Raw genomic sequence first — 7,016 nt, 5'->3', positions numbered from 1 at the left:
TAAAAATCTGACAGATGTGCGATGAAATTCCTACTCCAATTAACCCTTTCTCTCCGGGGGGAGGGGGAAGGGGGGGGGGGGGGGGGGGGGGGGGGGGGGGGGGGGCTGAAGGTGGGGATGCTCCCTTTTTCATACCCGCACAGGTTAAGCCTTCTTCAGCTGATTGCATGCGCAATTTAAGAATTATATTTGCGCACATATTCCGGTCATTGCGCTGCGCTCGGCTGTTTATTGGATCTGCTCGATGGGATTTTCACTAACTATTGGACTAATGGCGTTATGTGTCTATTTTATGTAACAAGTGATGCTGTTGCTATTGTTACTCTGATGAATTATCTGTAACATGGGGATGGAATTGGATATAGCTAGATAATACACAAGAATTCCTGTTTTTTTTCTTCTATTATGATTTTTCTTCTTATGAAAATGTCACAGGCTGATAGCCCAACTTTAACTTTTATTTGTAATTTCTATTAGCCCTTTTAGTGCAGGGTTAGATTGTGCCCTGGGATGATTTGAAAAAAAATGCGTACAAGGGTGAATATGCAATTATGTAAATCGCCCCACTAACTTATTGATTCCAGGGGGAAAATCTATCCATTTCCACTCAGCTAAACGCCATTTCCACACCAGGGCCCCATCCTGTATTCCTGTCTCTATAGTAGTAGAACACAGTAGTTTCATGTTTTTCATTTCTCTCTTTACCCTAGTCCCACCTTTCAGGAATACATGTTGTCAAGTGACGCTCGTGTTAAGCCCAGCTCTTAATCAGCACTCAGCACGCGCCTCCATTCACTCAAAACGCCAACACTTCAGACTGGAAAGTCCCTCAACAAGATCAATTCTCTTCCCAAAGACCCTCGACCTGCTGCTGCTGCACCGAGCAGACACTTCTGGGAGCGCGTGCCCGTGTGCACGTGCAAGATTGTCCCCTAAATGTCATTTTGTGTAAATTTTGCGCGCCACAGGCTATGCTTGGGTTTGGGTCTTAAAATAATTCCTTGATCACTTTATGTATGGGAGCGTGCATGTGTGCGTGCATGAGGGCCTGTATTTAGTCATGCCCATGAAAGTGTTCCGGGGCCTGTTTACGTGCACATACGAGGCGTAAATTTAACTGTATGTCGTCTGCATGGCCAGGCCTGTGCGTGCATGTTTTGCGCGCGCGCCGGCCTCAGAGAGCAACACAGACCGAAGCAGGGAGGCAGAGCGCATACTAATCATATCTGTCTGTCAGTTTAATTTTCAGAGATGAGCAGCTCTGGAAAACAGCGGAGCGGTGCGCGGTGTGGGACCGCCGGCTTCCCGGAGCAGATGCTGCCCTATCGATCCACCCCGCGCGCGCAGCACGGAGGGATGCGTGTATATATGGATGGCGAGTAGCTGGAGGTAAAATGGTCAGCGGTTATACACAGTGAAAATAAAAGGTCGTTTTTTTTTTTTTTGGAGGTCGAGGTGAAAGTTCACCTTCTGTGGCTGGAATACCCGAGAAGGATGGCTGACACCCGAGCTGCAAGCCCCCCCACCCCAACTTGAGGCTATCCACTGCGGGCCTGAAGAGAAGCGGACACCCAGGTTCTGGGTTTATCATCACGTCCACACACACAGAGCCACTATATGATCTATGGGGGAAATAAGCCTATCTCCCTGCGTAATGAGGAGTTATGACAAATATTCCCATTCCATCTGTTTACCTGATGCATGTAACTGTATAATAAGCTCCAAATCACATCACTTTAAGTATAGGCTAAGTCTTATTTTTACTGTAATTGAGGCATTTACTACTAGAACATATGAATGCTTTGTTGATCGGTTTTTTATATGGGAATGTTTGTAGAAATATACAAGTGCATAAATCGAATTGATATGTAGCCTATATTCATTTCTGTTATTTTTCTAGAGCTAGAATGACTATTTTTCCAAACTGTGAGCATGATTTCAAACTCAAATCTTAAATCACCAGCAGAAAGGCCACCCATTTTTTATTGGAAGCATTTAGCTTATATTCTCTTATCCGGAGTCACTTTCCTCATTAACATCTCAGCCATTTAGCTGATGCTGTCACAGGGACTCACAGTGGGAGCATCAGAAGAAGCTTCAGATCCTCCCTTACCAGTACAGGCTATCCATATACCGAGGAATATTCACATGTTGAGATATTTAGCCACAGCTCTCACGCAGAACGACTTGGAATATAAGCTTTTAATCTAAAGCCAATATTGGGCGTGAGTAGATTGAGACCATTTATCTGATGCATTCATCCTGAGGGACATGTAGGGCTGCATCAAGACCTGCAACTCCGATATTACAAGCAGCCAATAGCGAGGAGGTCATGGGTCAGGGGGGTGGGGGGCAGGACTGTGGCATTAAAATGACCATGCATGTGCAGGAAAATAAAAAAGAAGAAGCCAAAAGAGAGGCAGGAAAGGTTTTTTTTGGTTTCAGCAGGTTGCAGGTAAAAAAGGAGAAAGAAGAAGAATTAGAAGAGGAGGAGGAGGAGGAGAGGAGGGGAGCGAGAAGTAGGAGGAGAAATGGCTCCTGGAGCAGAGGTTTTCCAGCCTGACACGATTCATCAATTCATATTTTATTAGAAAGAAAATGAAATAATAAGCAGAAGCGAGATGTTTTCAGCAGCCATGGAGCCAGCCATGCTGCCCCCCCCCCCCCCCCCCCCCCCCCCAAAAAAAGAAGAAAAGCCTGCATCATCCAGGACGGAAGAAATAAACAGTGCAACATATTCATCTTGTACTTTACACCCCCGCCCCCCCCCCCCCACCCCACCCCTCCAATCTTCTGTTTAATCAGCGCGTAAACGTGATCACTTATTGGTAAATGATAATAGATGGGGCGCACGCGCCAGGTTGCAGTTTTGAATGAGATATTGACTCCCTGTTGTCAGCAGCGAAAAAAGGAAGAAAAAACCCAAAGAGAAGCTAAATGGCGTTTTTTTTACGGGGCGTCCATGAGGGAAGAAGAATCTAATCTGGAGGATTAAGAAGAGAGAAACCCATCTCTCTCCTCTTTTCTGATGACGTGTGTGTGTTTTCACCTACAGACGAAATTAAACTTAATATTATTTTTAATAGCATAGGATATAATAGCCTAATGACATAATATATATATATAATATATATATATATAATATTTATATAATATATATAAATATATATATATATGTTATACATATGTGTGTGTGTGTGTGTGTGGTGTGTGTATACTGTTGTGTTAATAGACGATGATGATCTGACTCTAAATGGCTCGTTTTGGTTTTCGTCTCATCTGGATAGCATGCATTATTTAATCACACACACACACACACCACACACACACCACACCCACACAGTGTGACCGGGGAACAGACATCTCGTTTCAGCATGTTCTGCATTCAGTGTGTGTGTGTGTGTGTGTGTGTGTGGGGGGGGGTGTATAAACAGATCGTGATTACCAAACACACACACTTAACACACACACACACACACACACACACACCACACGACACACACACACACACACACACACACACACACACACACACACAATACAGTACATAATACACAGGCTACACAACACAAGTTAATTTCCCACGTTATTTATTGTCATATTTAATTAGACATATAATACAGAACGTTTCGGACAGTCAGTATTTTCATCTCTTATTTAGAAAAGGAAACCAAAGTTGACTCTGGTAAAAACACCATGAGAAGTCTTTTAAATCTTATTCAACCCACTCAAAGAAATACACACACCTAAAACAAATGTCAGCAGGAAGGCAGGCTGTTTATGAAAAAAAAAAAAATTAAAAATCCAAATGTAGGCCTACTAGTTCATTTTAGGACATTAGCTTTTCTGAGTCAAATGTCCGCGGTTACTGTGGAATTATGGGACATGTGTCCGTAGGTGACACTGGGAGGAACACATTTCTTCTGACTTCCCTCCACCTGTGTATTAGTGTTCAAAACACACGCCCACGCCCGGCTCGTGCACGCGCGGATTCTAAAAGAAACATGTAAATGATATTTCTGTCTGCTGAGTCATAAAATCCTGTTTTCCTCAAGCTGTCACTCTGTGTTTTTTTGGTGTTTATTTCCAGATTCATTCACAAGCAAAAGTCCAACTGGAATCCTGTTGCTCGTCTCTAAAGTTATATTTATTGATTTAATTTAATAAAGATGACTTTACATCCTCTTCAGTTCAGTGGATGCTATTTTATTTTTTAATCAAAGGATTTACAGGAGGGAACTCTACAGTGAAGATGTAAAAAAAAAACTTTATTGAAGTTAAACTGAGCTGAGGACATTCTCATAAAACTCACATATTGTTATTAATATCTATACAATACATGTATAACAATATAACGCTCAGTATGACCACGGAGGTTATTTTTTATTATTATTAATATTTATTTATTTAATTTCTAGCTTTATTTACAACACAATGTTGAAAACATTTAAATCCATATTTTATCGTCCATGTATTATTAAAAAGAGATAACCGTGTCTTTGTAAATAAGATTTCTTTGAACACGTTTAGCCATGTTTTATTACACACACACAAAACACATATGTTAACACAAATTAAAATATCGGGAAAAAAAATGAAATGAGAAATATGTATTTCGATTAAAAAAAAATGTATTAAATGCGTTTTTTTGGGTTGTTGTATTGTGACTATTGGTATTTAATACAGCATGAATATTTTTACAATATGACATAATGACAGGTTCTGCTTTTATTTCCCCTTTTACTTGTTATCAACTGTCTTTTTTATCTTCTTTTTTTTAATTTCCCTCCCATCTCTAACCAATCAATTAGGACCACGTCGCCTGGCAACACATCGCAACGTGAATAATCAATACCTGGATTCATTTGACTGGATTACATCTGAAATGAAAAGCACATTAATAATCATAATAATAATAAGACGAAGAAGAAGAAGAAGAAGAATGGTAGACGATGACTATTTTAATGTTAGAGAACATTAACCTGCAGAACTGATTCTAGGAAGTTCAAAAAATGTCTTCCATCTGTCTCATCTCATCTGTTATGCAACATAAAAAATAAAAAAGGAACAGCGTCATTCATATGGATCTATATTTTTTATTTTTTTTAAAGGGATTGAGTCAAAGACAGGTAACGTGCATGCAGGCCTCCACTTTATCTGCATTAACAACGTGTGGCCTGCTGCACACACACACACACACACACACACACACACACACACACACACACACACACACACACACACACACACACACACACACAGAACTCATTGCTGACTACTACTCAAGTCTGTATTTTTAACTTCACCCTTTATATTAAAGCAAAAATAAATGTAGAGTAAGCATCCCTTTATATAATAATATCTGAATACTTGCACAAATATCTTATTCTTATATATATTTACAGGAGGTAGGGTTAAAGGTTCAGGACGTTTGTGCACAGTGAAGACAGAGCTTACACCATGCAAGGAAAAGTCTTCCTTACAAAAAAAATTAAGTGGGAAAAATACAAGAAAGTGATAATGAACAATAGAGAAGTTATAATAAATAGTTTTGGAGCATGGGGCCACTATGAGACCACTCAGAACGGACGCCTTTCCTCCAAAAGGTCCCAATAAATAGAAATAAATAGGTCTTTGGACCCCCAGCCACATGGTTCGGGATGTCCAAATGTCCCACTGCTACCAGCCACTTGGATGTTTTACCAGCAGTGGGCCAGGGTTTGTCAGACCTGGAAGTGATTAAATAACTCTCAGAATCTAGATTCCTGCATCCGCCTCCAAATCAAAACAGATGCTTTTGCCTTGAAAAAATAAATAAAAACAAATAAATAGAGGAAATTCGTCCTATACGTACATAAAACTCAGATTCTCCATCTGCCTCCGTCAGCTCGACGGTGTAAACTACAGTAGCTGCGCATGAATACTAATAATCACATGACTCTCCTCTATTATTTCCTATTATTTCCTATTATTTCCTATTATTTCCTATCATGTCCAGGCTTTAGTTGCAGCCATGATGGTGGACACCATGATGTGGAAGTTGACTTCGCAGCGTGAATAACGTTATTATCGATCATAGCTGGATATTTATTCATGCAAATGCACGTGTTTAATGCACTGGATTGGCCTGCGGATGAGGGGGGGGGGGCTGCTAAAAACCAGTTTCACCTGTAAGAATCACACTAACACATTGTTCACATCGCTCTGCATTTTTGTACATGCTTCACTAACCTCACATCCCCTCCTTCTTAATGTTAAACCATAATTTTCCATTTTTTTTTGGACCAATAAATATCTATCTATCTATCTATCTATCTATCTATCTATCTATCTATCCATCTATCTATCTATCTATCTATCTATCTATCTATCTATCTTAAATAGCTATCTGTATTTATGTATGCGCCGTCAACCACAGCAAACATCTATTGAAATGTTTTTGAATATTCAGTTTAATATTATTTTATTACATCTTCGCTCCATTGTGTGTATTGGGAGTGAACTAACTTTTGTACAAATATTGCTGTAGGCCCATTTTGCTTTGTACAAATGCAAGTTTTTACTTCATTATTTATTATTAATTATTGATTTAGAAATTGTGTGTGACGCGCGTCTGTATGTGTGTGTGTGTGTGTAAGCGCGCGTCTGGCATGAGCGCGCACTCCCACACACCCACACACAGACGCAGACGCAGTGAGTATCGATCCGTGCATTTTTAACCGGCCTCCCATTTGCCCTACAACTATTTTTCATATAAAATGCAAATGTCTCCCTTTATAATTGGCTACGCATTCTTTATGCAAATGGAATTATCTGGTGGCTGGAGGAGGGAAAAGTGGTTAATTTATGCAAAACGGAGCTCAAGGGGGGTGCAAAGGTCGATAAGTTGCAACTTGTCGGAGTTCATCTCTTTTCTCTCCTCCCTCTCTCTCTCTCTCTCTCTCTCTCTCTCTCTCTCTTTTAGTCAGCTCAGAATCAGTGCTCATTAGAAGTTTAGGAAAGTTCAACAATTAGTG

This window comes from Etheostoma spectabile, chromosome 6, assembly GCF_008692095.1.
Source record: "Etheostoma spectabile isolate EspeVRDwgs_2016 chromosome 6, UIUC_Espe_1.0, whole genome shotgun sequence".
NCBI lineage: Eukaryota > Metazoa > Chordata > Actinopteri > Perciformes > Percidae > Etheostoma > Etheostoma spectabile.
The sequence above is the reverse complement of the archived record's forward strand: the minus strand, read 5'-3'. Positions refer to the sequence as shown.